Genomic DNA, 13,315 nt, shown 5'->3' with positions numbered 1-13,315 from the left:
TTAGATCAGAGAAGGTTTCCAAGAGAGGGAAAAGTAGGATCTGGGGTTAGGGAGGGGATGGTAAGAGGGGGGTTAAGCTTTATCATGGATTTCTTGAAGAGTATAGTTTTTATTTCCTTTCTGAACATCTTGTAGTCTGGGGTTGTTGTCAACAGGTTGGAGACTTGGTTGTCTATCTTCGCTGCCTGAGTGGCCAGTAGTCCGTTGTATAGTTTTTTCCGTTTTACTTCTTTGATTGGGGGGGGGGTATGTGAATGGGGTGTGTTTTTTTCTATGCCTGGTAGAGGTGGTTTGGATGAGGCGTTCATTTAGGTAGATTGAGCTGTCTCCATTTATAGTTTTAAATAGTATACAGTAGAATTTAAATTGTATTCTTTCCTGGATTGGAAGCCAATGAGAATTGATGAATGCCTCAGTAATGTGATCATGTTTTTTCAATGAATAGACGAGTCTCAGAGCTGTATTCTGAATTGTCTGTAGTTGTTTAATCATTATTGCAGGGCAGGGGAGGTAGAGGATGTTGCAATAGTCTAGGATACTTAGGATTAGAGATTGTACTAGGAGCTGAAATTGTGTTTTTTCGAAGAATTTTCGGACTTGTCTAAGGTTTCTCATAACTGCGAAAGATTTGTGTAAAGTAAAGTCCTAATTGCCATTAGGACTTTACTGGAGACCTATCTTTTTGGCCTATCTTTTTCTTAGGTTGTTTGTTTTTTGTGTTGTTTTTTTTTTTAGTTTAGAGAAGAGCATGATATAAATTTTTAATTTTTATATTTAGGATTTTCTCTTATTATTAGGATTTTATTGAATTTTACTTTGTATTTGCATTTTTAAGCTTTTAATTTTGGGGTGGAAAATGACCCAGCAACAACAGACTTTTTTTTCCCTCATAATATTGGTGTTCCTTTCCCACTTTGTTTTGGTTTGTTGGGGGTTTTTTTGGGTTTGTTTTTTTTTGTGCAAACCGCACTGATTGGCGATAACAATTCTTAAAATCACTAACTCCATGGAATTCTCCGGAAGAACCGTCAAATCCAAAAAGAGTCACTTTCCGATCCTCATTCAAAGGTGCGCCGCCGAGCAGCGCATGCTCAACGCCGAGCTGCTCGTTCTGTTCCTACGGGCGGCTCGCACCTTTGTAAAAGCCCACCCTTATGCAGAATGTTGTCCGGGCCTATAAACTGTGGACATTCGCCCAAATCGAGATTGATGATAGTACCATAATTAAGAAGTAGACAATTAAAGATAAACCTAGATATTCAATGCCCATCAATGGTGGGGGAGGAGTAAGAATTTTAAAAGTGTAGTTTTCGGAAGCTTATCTTACTTTTCTGTAACTCTATTGTTTATAAAATCAATAAAATTACTGGAACTAAAAAAAAAAAAAAAAAAGTGTAATGATTAAAAAAAAAAAAAAGTAAAAACAAAATTAAAAATTTTTATTTTTTTTGATTATTTTTAAATTTCTCGAGGCCTGGGACAAAGGAGGTGAAAGTTTCTGTAATGAATGGGGTCATAAAGAGAATCCGGCAATTATGGCTCAAAGGTATCCTTATACAACCAGCAGTGGCTGAATAGTGACCCACAATTTTGCAGAGATCGCCCACATCCACAGCCCTTTACATTGAACACAATTGATTTTTTATGTGCAACTTCCAGAATACCAAGGGCAGTTGGGCACCGAACTCTGTTGGCAATTAAGGCAACGCACGGCCTATTGTTGCTCATGGTGACAGGTCAAAAGTAAAATCTGGTAACCCTACCCTTTGCGTCTCTGTGCGTCTCCTGTAAAATTCTGGCCTACACTTAAGGCAGTGGTCTCAAACTCGCGGCCCGGGGACCACATGCGGCCCGCCAGGTATTATTTTGAGGCCTTCGGTATGTTTAGCATAATCACAAAAATAAAAGAGTTTCTTGATCATATGTCTCTTTAGCTACAAGTTACAATATTATTATTAAGACTTAGACAAAAGGAAAGATTTATAAACTATAAAGAGTTTTACCTCATGCAAAATGGTCATTTCTTTAATAAGACATTAACTATTTTTTCTGCGGCCCTCCAAGTACCTACAAATCCAAAATGTGGCCCCGCAAAGGGTTTGAGTTTGAGACCACTGACTTAAGGCGTCTGATAGAAAAAAAAAAAAAAAAAGACGTGATTCACTAAAGGACGCCGATGCGTTCACTTCATAAGCAGCCACCGAGATCGGCATCCTGTAGAGAATCAGCCCCTAAGTGTAGATCTGGGCGGGCAGCTTCCTAAAATTTTGGGGGGATATTCATTTATAAATACTTCCTCTGTCATAAGACATCGCTGGCAGCTCTAGAGCGAAGATCTTCAGTTGTTCCTGTTTGGTCTCAGGGCTTAGTTAGTGGACTGTCCCCCCCCCCCCAAAAGGAGGCAGCTCTCAGATAAACATTTGGGTTCATTTTTTAAAATTAATTTTTACTATTTATATACCACATATAGCCTAAGTGGTTTACATTCAGGTTCTCAAGCATTTTTCTCTGTCTGTCCTGGTGGGCTCACACTCTATCTAATATGCCTGGGGCAATGGGGGGGTTAAGTGGCTTGCCCAGGGTCACAAGGAGCAGCTGTGGATTTGAACCCACGACCTCGTGGTGCTGAAGCTGTAGCTCTAGCCACCGCGCTACACACTACCAGCCTCGCTTTAATAACTTCTCATAAGAGCTAATACCTCCCCCCCCCAAAAAAAAAAACCCCAAAAACCCCAACAACTTATTCTAGACCTTATAGTAAGAGGCAGGTATTTTTTTTCATGGGGAGACACAAATTCTTCAAATGTGATGTTAGAGGCTCCATCACACCACTCCAAAAACAAGTTTGAACCAAGGCGTTTCCAGATCCTGAAGATAATCCTCTCTGCTAATTGCAATAATATTTTGCTGTCTGCTAAGTATCCTGCTCCAAGAAGGATGCAATCTTTTCCCTGTTGTACCTAAGAGCACTCTTTTTGGTGCCAAAATGTTCACACTTCAGGGCAGGATCAGATCATGGGTAGAAAAGCTCCCTTTTTGAGTTACGAGCCGTCACCCACTGCCTGGTTGGGGAGGGATTTTATACTGCTGTGTCTGACCTGACACCAGAATTTTAATGAGGGCTGCAGAAGGTCTGTTTGAAGAACTGCAGGGGAAGGATTTCTACTGGAGTTCACTCCCGTTCGGTGTAGTTTTGGGTTAATAGCAAACCCTACACTCTTAACCTATGGATAAAGGATTGGCTTATACCATTATAACATTCATTCAAAACCCCATATGGAAAAAGGTACAACCTCTGCAACGCTAGAAGGCCTTTCACACACACTCATACGGCACAAAGTGTTAAACCAGCAGGAGAACACAGAAAAGAACAGAAAAACAAAAAAAGAAGTGGAGAAAAAGCCTCAGTTCTGCATCATTTGGCAAAAAACTCCATAAGAACATAAGAACATAAGCAGTGCCTCCGCCGGGTCAGACCACAGGTCCATCCCGCCCAGCAGTCCACTCCCGCGGCGGCCCAAACAGGTCACGACCTGTCTGTATCACCAGAAGGGGCTCCCTTGCCACCTTGGTCCTGTCTTCCTATCGAAGTCCTAACCCTCCGGTCTTGCACATGCACGACCTGGTTTGGTTTCTATACTCATTACCTGGTTAGCTTTCTGTACTTGTGTTACATCCCAGCTCCTCCCTCAGTATCCCACGATCCCTCTATCCCTCAGGAATCCATCCAATCCCTGCTTGAATCCCTGTACCGTACTCTGCCTGATCACTTCCTCCGGTAGCGCATTCCAAGTGTTCACGACCCTTTGGGTGAAGAAAAACTTCCTTGCATTTGTTTTGAACCTATCTCCCTTCAGTTTCTCCGAATGCCCCCTCGTACCTGTTGTCCCCTTCAGTCTGAAGAATCTGTCCCTATCTACCCTCTCTATGCCCCTCATGATCTTGAAGGTCTCTATCATATCTCCCCTGAGCCTCCTTTTTTCCAGAGAGAAGAGCTCCAGCCTATCCAACCTCTCGTCGTATGGGCAGTGTTCCAGCCCTTTTACCATTTTCGTTGCTCTCCTTTGGACTCTCTCAAGTACCGCCATGTCCTTCTTGAGGTGTGGCGACCAATACTGAACGCAGTATTCCAGATGTGGACGCACCATCGCTCGATACAATGGCATGATGACTTCCCGTGTTCTGGTTGTTATGCCCTTCTTTATGATGCCCAGCATCCTGTTGGCTTTTTTCGAGGCTGCTGCGCACTGTGCAGATGGCTTCAGTGATGCATCCACCAGCACACCCAAGTCTCTCTCAAGTCTGCTGTCTCCCAACAATGCCCCCCCCCAATTTGTAGTTGAACAACGGGTTCTTTTTCCCTATATGCATGACCTTGCATTTGTCCACGTTGAAGCGCATTTGCCATTTGTTTGCCCAGTCTTCCAGCTTGTCCAGGTCTCTTTGTAGGTCCTCACACTCCTCCCTGGTCCTAACTCTGCCGCACAGTTTGGTATCGTCTGCAAATTTTATAACCTCGCACTTTGCCTCCTTTTCCAGGTCATTGATAAATATGTTAAAGAGTAACGGCCCCAGCACCGACCCCTGTGGTACACCGCTTGTGACTCCCCGCAGGGGTCGGTGCTGGGGCCGTTACTCTTTAACATATTTATCAATGACCTGGAAAAGGAGGCAAAGTGCGAGGTTATAAAATTTGCAGACGATACCAAACTGTGCGGCAGAGTTCTACAAAACACTCCTGCATACACACAAAAACTGTAGGGCAAAAAAGCACTGCAATAGCATGCAGAGTAATGTCTAACAGCACCCGGGGTACACAACCCCAAAACGTGAAAGTGTGGATGAGGGGCACAAAAGCACTGAGGTCCAGAATCAATGAAAAAACCCCACTTAGCTGCTGCTGGTCTCAATCCACAATCCTGGGCAAAGCAGCTGGCGAACCCAACGGGGAACCTCCCATTTCGCGTTATCATGCTGCGGCAGGGGTATCGGTTTCACTGCTTCATTTGCATCTCGTCGGACACACCGGTGCTCCTCAGGCTCACCCTCCACTTCATAAGTCACTTCTGGCGCAACAGCAAACCCCCAGACCTAATTCCTACATAAGAGGAGTCTGCTTTCTGGTGGCAGCAATGTAGTAAGTGGGGGGGTGGGAACACACAGCCCAGGCGCTGTATCGGTGGGGGCACTGGCACCTCTCCGACCCACCCCCCACGCCATGCCCATGCCCTCCCTTCCCCGCCCTGTATCTCTTTAAAATCTTCACCAACCCTAGCGTGCTGTTCGCACTGACCTGGCTCCTTCTGACATCACTTCTAGGTTGCAGGGTCAGGAAGTGATGTCAGAGGGAAAGCCAACACCAGCACTGTTCCCTCTCCCCACAGGAGTCATACAGTAATCCCTTGAGATAATATGGTTATTCCCCTTACCTGCCCCACTTAGAGACAGAACTCTATCCTTTCGCCTTTCTTAGGACATGTCACACATTAGTTAAAGAAAAACATAGTTCATCTTGGAAACTCTCTCCAGTGACAATCAGATGAATGTTACCTTGCTATTAGCCCAAAGCAAAACTTTAAAACTGCCTACAGGGGCCAAATTCAAAGAGTTGAGTACAATGAAATAAACTTTAATTCTAACAAATTATGTACACTCATTATACTCAATTTACAGCTCCCAGATGCACTTCATGTCATATAGCCTAGAGTGTGGTCTACATCTTGGTAATTTAGGTCATATTTGAATGTGGCGAAAGCAGTTAGCTTAGCAGGGTTTAAAAAAAAAGGTTGGGATAATTTTCTAAAACAAAAGCTCAATAAGCCATAATTAAGATGGACTTGGGGGAAATACTCTACTTAGTCCAAGGATAAGCAGCTTCAAATCTGTTTTATTCCTTGGGATCCTGCCAGGTACCTGTGATCCGGGTTGGCCACGGTTAGAAACAGGATACTGGGCTTGATGGACCTTCAGTCTGTCCCAACACAGCAATTCTTATGTTCTTATGTGAGCCAAGTATAGGACAATCAAGCCACTGTGACAACACTGACGAGGTTGGCTCTTAGGCATTGGTGGAATGAGACCTTATGACATCACAACCTCAGCTCTAGAATGTTGCTACTCTTTGGGTTTCTTTCAGGTACTTGGGACCTGGGTTGATCACTGCTGGAAACAGGATACTGGGTTTGATAGACCTTCGATATGTACCAGTATGGCAACACTTATATTGAAGATTTTTTTCCGGACAATTATTTTATAATCTTCCTCTAGGGCTCAGAGTCCACAGGAAGTCTCTAATAGTAGGTTCAGGCAGTGTCACAAACTGCAGGGTTGCAGTTGGGATAGAAGTATATGGACAGTGTCAATTAGCCAGATAGATGTAGGGGTAAACAGCAACTGGACACTTCTTTCCCAGTGATCTGATTTTGAGCCTGACAAAATTTTCATCGGATGCCATGTGGGTAAAGCCAGTTTTCGGTGTGCTAAAGGCGAAACACACATAAAGTGCGCAGGTAGAAACCACACGGGCCTAGTTTTAGAGGATCCGGGATCAGTTCTTTAAAGCGCGGCGAAAGTTCGGGGCCGAAATGTGGGCACAACGACCCTGATTCTACGAACGACACCTAGCGGTTGTCATTCATCCGCTAGGCAATTGTGCGTTCTTAGGTGCTGATAGGCGTCTAGACCCTAGGTTTACTCCCATTTAGGCCAAGCTTTTCTTAGCCTCAATGGATGCGCCTAAGCAAGGCACTTACCAGCACCTAACTAAAACCACGCTCAAGTTCTACCCCGAATCCACCCTTAACGTTGTCTACTTCCTAGTAGGCGACTCAGCATAGATATCTACCTCGAAGCAGTGGGCACCTACCAGCAAATTAATTTTTAAAAAATTATTATTTTTTTAAAATATTCTTTTTATTTTAAAACTTTCAATAAGTGCAATACAAGATAAAAACATTTTACACTTTAAGATCACTTAACATTCTAATTCAAATCAAATATCCCACCCCCCAAAAAAACCCAAAATTATCTTTATTTATAAGAAGACCAAAATTATCCCCCCCTCCATCTTGGACGTATATGTTCAAAGGGAAAAAGTAATATTCATTCTTTACAATATTGTGTTAACGGGTCCCAAACATCCCTAAATTTCTTAAAATGCCCCTTTTGGCATAAATAATTCCACCAGAAATTGTAACTTAGCCTCTCCCAATTTTTCCAATTATTTGTAATATGCTGTATGGCAGCCCCTGTCATAATAAGTAATAATTTATTATTATTAGACAAAATTTGGCTCTTCGCTCTCATTGATGTACCAAATAGCACAGTATCATACGATAAAGCCACCGGATTATCCAGTAAATTGTTTACTTGACTCCATATGGATTCCCCAAAAATCTGTATCAGTGGACAGTAGAATAATAAATGATCCAATGTTCCAGCTTCAAGACAATGCCAGCATCTATTAGACTATTAAATTATTTTTTAACAGCACATTCAATTAATGGCGCCGATTAAGCCAATTAAAAAAAATTAAGGTAGGCGCCTAGATCGGCTAAGTGCGCAGGCTTCTTTTATGGAATCGGGGTCTACATGCAAATTCTCTAATGAGATCTGGGCTCCAAAATTCCATTATAGAAAACTAACGTAAATGGGCTTTTTTTGCATCGACATGTGGAATGTCACCTTGGGATAAGCTGTCGGGACATCTAAGATTAAGCACGGACCGTTTTAGTATCAAAAAGCGGTTGAAAACCAAGCTATTTGTGGACGCCTCTTTGTAGAGGTACTCAGCCTTCTTAGTAACAGCGAATGGCCACCTGGATGGTCTCGGGACTCAAGGATCTCCTGTATGAGGAACGGCTGAAAAAATTGCAGCTATACTCGAGGAACGCAGAGAGAGGGGAGACATGATCGAGACGTTCAAATATCTCACGGGCTGTATCGAGGTGGAAGAGGATATCTTCTATTTCAAAGGCCCCACGGCAACAAGAGGGCCTCCGTGGAAAATCAGGGGCGGGAAACTACACGGTGACACCAGGAAATACTTCTTCACCGAAAGGGTGGTTGATCGCTGGAATAATTTTCCACTACAGGTAATTGAGGCCAGCAGCGTGCCTGATTTTAAGACAAAATGGGATCGTCACGTGGGATCTCTTCACAGAGAAAGGTAGGGGAGGGTTATTGGGGTGGGCAGACTGGATGGGCTGTGGCCCTTATCTGCCGTCTGTTTCTATGTTTCTATTTCCTGGTAGGTGTAACTTCTGTCTCGGCTCTTTGTTGGAGTCAATAAGCGGATTCTTAAGTGCCTTTGTTATTAATTGCCTGGGCATTGTTTATTTGTTGGGTGCAAATGGTCTATATTTTTTGAAGAAAATGTATTATATTGTACTGTAATTTAGCTCTAATTTTAGATTTGTAATGTTGTCTTGTATTTTGCAATTATGTGGGTTTATTTTTATGGAAACCGCTTTGTTTAAAGGCAGTATATCATTTTTTTTTAATACATAAATGTAGTGTGTACCTGCTTATGCCGAGTCTAGGGCAGGTGAAAATACTGGACGTTCATGCCGCCCTTTAACACTTAAATTGCCACTGTTTGATCACATGTGCATATGAGACCCATGCCTCGCCCACCCCCACCTCTCTGAAGTGACCCTTTGATTTCCTGCACTATCACGCATCCCATCAAGAAGCATCAGGGATTGTACTGAAGGGCAGAGTAAACCAGTATTTTGTGTGTGTGCCTTATCGTACAGATCAACAACTAAAATATTAGGTGTTCTTATCGATAACAAACTTTCCTTCTATCTTCAAATAAGTGCGCTGGTCAAAAACTGTTTTTTATAAACTTAGGATGATTAGATCTTTGGTCCCCCTCCTCGACGTAAATTCTCTTAATGTGTTAATTCATTCTCTGGTAATATCTAAAATTGATTACTGCAACTCATTTTATAAAGGGTTCGAAACATAGAAACATAGAAGATGACGGCAGATAAGGGCCATAGCCCATCAGGTCTGCCCACTCTACTGACCCACCCCCAAGTCTACTATCCTAGGGATCCCACTCCTGGTGACAGGTTCCCTTGGCTTAACCCTCTAAGGGATCCCACATGGGCATCCCATTTGCTCTTAAATTCTTGCACGCTGTTTGCCTCGATCACCTGCACCGGGAGCTCGTTCCAAGGATCAACCACTCTCTACTTAATTGTAATGCTTATAAATATTGCTTTTCTGTAAGCCTATTTCTATAATATATTCTTTATGCAATCACCTCTTTATGCAATATGATCACGTCACCCCTTTGTTACAAAAAGCTCACTGGTTGCCTGTTTTACATAGGATCACATATAAAATTGCCTCTTGACTTTTAAAACCATGCAAACTAATGCCCCGGCATTCATAGATAGACTTCGGATCCCCTATGACCCTCCCGGAACTTTAAGATCAACTTCACAGCATTCCCTTAACGTCCCATCCCTAAAGATAATTGGTATTCGCTCTACTCTCATTTTTTCAGTCACCACCCCTTTAATTTGGAACTCTCTCCCTCTATACCTTGGAGCAGGGGTAGGGAACTCCGGTCCTTGAGAGCCATATTCCAGTCGGGTTTTCAGGATTTCCTCAATGAATATGCATGAGATCTATTTGCGTGCACTGCTTTCAATGCATATTCACTGGGGAAATCCTGAAAACCCGACTGGAGTACGGCTCTCGAAGACCGGGGTTCCCTACCCCTGCCTTAGAGCAGAACAAAACTTGCAAAAATTCAAAAGCAGCCTAAAATGCTTGCTTTTTAAAGATGCCAATAGCTGATTTTATACACAAGTATTTACTTTTGCACTTTTTAACTTTTCCCTTCTCCTATTGTATTTCCCTTTTATGTATTCTTTCTAAGAAATTGTAGTTCTTTCCTTCCCCCCCCCCCACTGTTTTCAGGTCATAAGTATGTTTGTTTAATTGGTGTATGTCTAATAATTTTAAAATGTTCCTCTTCCAGCTATTTTTAATTACTTTGTACAACGCTTTGAACCTTTGGATAAGCGTTTAATCAAAATTTAAATAAGTTATGAAACTATGAAGAAGCTGCAAGAAGACCCAAATAAACAAGAAATACAACTAAGGCCACTCCCTGTCCAGTTCTTGATCTGTATGACTTAGCCTAATTATGCCAAAGGATTCAGCACTCTAATAATAACCAAGCAGAAAGGTGACTTTACCATGAGAAATGCAACAGGATAGTCTGTAGGTGTGTAAACATTTTAATTTTTAAATATAATACACTGGAAATGTCATGTTCCTTGTAAACCAGATGGAAACATTTTATTTTTTTATTTTTTCTAAAGCATTGCTCATCACCAAGGAACCTACAATTTGATGCTGTAGTAATTTAAACCACGAAAAAAAGGTTCCAGGTCAGGGCCAGCAGAGTGGTGGGACGAGGAGGACAACTTTACATTCCAAAAGGTTCAAATTTAGTGACAAAATGTTCTAGATTAGTGACTGAAAGTTCCAGATCAAGTGACTGATGTTTCCAGATTAGCTACTGAAAGTTCTAGATCAGTGACTGAATGTTCCAGATTGTTCACAAAAGGTTCCAGATCAGTGACTGAAGGTTCCAGCCCAGTAGCTTGGCATGATCTAACATGAAACCATAAAGACCCATCTCATCAGCTCAGTTCACTTGCTTAGTGCAATGGCTGGTTTTCTCTTCACATTTTCAAAATTGGACATCTAATGGATCTGTTCCAGGCCATCTCAAATTCTGTGTCCATTTTGCTTTCTCCACCTTATATATGCCAAATTTCCACTTGAGCATTCTTCTAGAAATGCAATCCTACCTTACATAGCATGAAGTTGAAGGGTGGGCAGAGTCTGAACGGAGTACAAATCTATGTGCATAACTTCTAGAACATTCTAAGCTATACCATTAGCTCCTGGATTCTATATATGGTGCCTAAATTCTGATTGAAGACATGCATGCAAATTGATTGGTTTATGAGCCAATTAATTGCCATAAATTTGGATTAATTGTTAATGCTGTTTATTGGCATTATTAAAAATATGTAAGTGCATCGCCCTGGACATTATTCTAGAACCTTGCACGCCTAAATCCCATAGGGTGCAACTCAAAAGGGGGAGTGGCTAGGAGGAGGCAGGGTTGTTCCAAAAAAGTGCACAGTACACAGTAGTGCCACTCCTGCGTTCGAATGCCAAAAGTTGGGTGCCGACATTTACACCAGGTTTCAGTGAGCATAAATACCAGTGCTGTATAGAGTCACAAAGAAGACAGTCCCTGCTCTTAGGAGCTTACAATCTAAACAGACAAGACAGACAAACAGGATGCCACGGATACAGTTAGGGGGAATGGTTAATCTGCTGGCTAGGGCAAGGGGGAGTAGGGTTAGGCTATATCAAAAAGGTGGGTTTTCAATCTGCTTTTAAACCAGGGAAGGAAAGGGGCTTGACGGACAAACTCAGCTAATTTATTCCAGGCATAGGGGGGCAGCACGATGAAAGGAACAAAGTCTGGAATTGGCAGTGGAGGAGAAGGGTACAGCTACGAACGGCTGATCTGAGGAACAGAGTTCTCGGGGAGGTGGATAAGGAGAGAGATTGAGGGGCAGCAGAATGAGCAATAGGACCTTGAACTGTATGTGAAGGCGGATAGGGAGCAAGGGAAGGGATTTAAGGAGAGGGGTGATATGAGTGTGGCTTTTAGCACTGATTTCTTTTTTTTTTTAATGCTGGAAATTTAAACTTCCCAAGCAAAGGGGGAATAAAATGAAGTCACTATTTTGGGACTAATCTAATCTTTAGTCTTTCTTATATACCACATCTTCACTAGAAATTAGGGCTCGACGCATTCACAATAAAGATGAATAGACTACATTAGACCAGTGTTCTTCAACCACCGGTCCATGGACCAGTGCCGGTCCACAGAAATTTCCTGCCGGTCCACAGGGCCAGCACGTGCATCAGGCCCAAAACAGTGTTCTTCAACCGCCGGTCCATGGTGCGATCGATGCGGCATTATCTTCGAGCCAGCTCCATCTTCCTAACTGATTCAGTGCACAAAGCCACGGGCAGTGGCTCCTATGAGCGTCCTGCGCCTGAATCGGAAGCCTTCTCTGACATTGCAACATCAGAGGGAAGGCTTCCAGATGAGGCACGGGACGTGCAAGGTGCAATTAGTACTATTATGGGGGCGGGGACTGGGGTGGAAATTGGGTAGAGATGGGCAGGGTCTGGCCCACGACTTAGCCGATTGTTCTTCAACCACCGGTCCACGGACCGATGCCGGTCCACAGAATAATTATTTTATTTCTGCCGGTCCATAGGTGTAAAAAGGTTGAAAAACACTGCTCTAGAATGTTGCTACTTATGGTTTTAAAATGTTTGAAGCTTGTGCAGATGAGGACGGAGCTTAGGTATTGGTGGAATGAGGCATTATGACATCACAATCTGAGCTCTAGAATGTTGCTACTTATGGTTTTAAAGTGTTTGAGGCTTGTGCAGATGAGGAAGGAGCTTAGGCATTGGTGGAATGAGGCATTATGACATCACAATCTGAGCTCTAGAACAGTGTTCTTCAACCACCTGTCCACGGACCGATGCCGATCCACAGAATAATTCTTTGATTTCTGCCGGTCCATAGGTGTAAAAAGGTTGAAAAACACTGCTCTAGAATGTTGCTACTTATGGTTTTAAAATGTTTGAGGCTTGTGCAGATGAGGACGGAGCTTAGGTATTGGTGGAATGAGGCATTATGACATCACAATCTGAGCTCTAGAATGTTGCTACTTATGGTTTTAAAGTGTTTGAGGCTTGTGCAGATGAGGACGGAGCTTAGGCATTGGTGAAATGAGGCGTTATGACATCATAATCTGAGCTCTAGAATGTTGCTACTTATGGTTTTAAAGTGTTTGAGGCTTGTGCAGATGAGGACGGAGCTTAGGTATTGGTGGAATGAGGCATTATGACATCACAATCTGAGCTCTAGAATGTTGCTACTTATGGTTTTAAAGTGTTTGAGGCTTGTGCAGATGAGGACGGAGCTTAGGCATTGGTGAAATGAGGCGTTATGACATCCTAATCTGAGCTCTAGAATGTTGCTACTTATGGTTTTAAAGTGTTTGAGGCATGTGCAGATGAGGAAGGAGCTTAGGCATTGGTGGAATGAGGCATTATGACATCACAATCTGAGCTCTAGAATGTTGCTACTTATGGTTTTAAAGTGTTTGAGGCTTGTGCAGATGAGGACGGAGCTTAGGCATTGGTGGAATGAGGCATTATGACATCACAATCTGAGCTCTAG

The sequence above is a fragment of the Geotrypetes seraphini genome, chromosome 12 (assembly GCF_902459505.1).
Source record: "Geotrypetes seraphini chromosome 12, aGeoSer1.1, whole genome shotgun sequence".
Classification (NCBI taxonomy): Eukaryota; Metazoa; Chordata; class Amphibia; order Gymnophiona; family Dermophiidae; genus Geotrypetes; species Geotrypetes seraphini.
The sequence above is the reverse complement of the archived record's forward strand: the minus strand, read 5'-3'. Positions refer to the sequence as shown.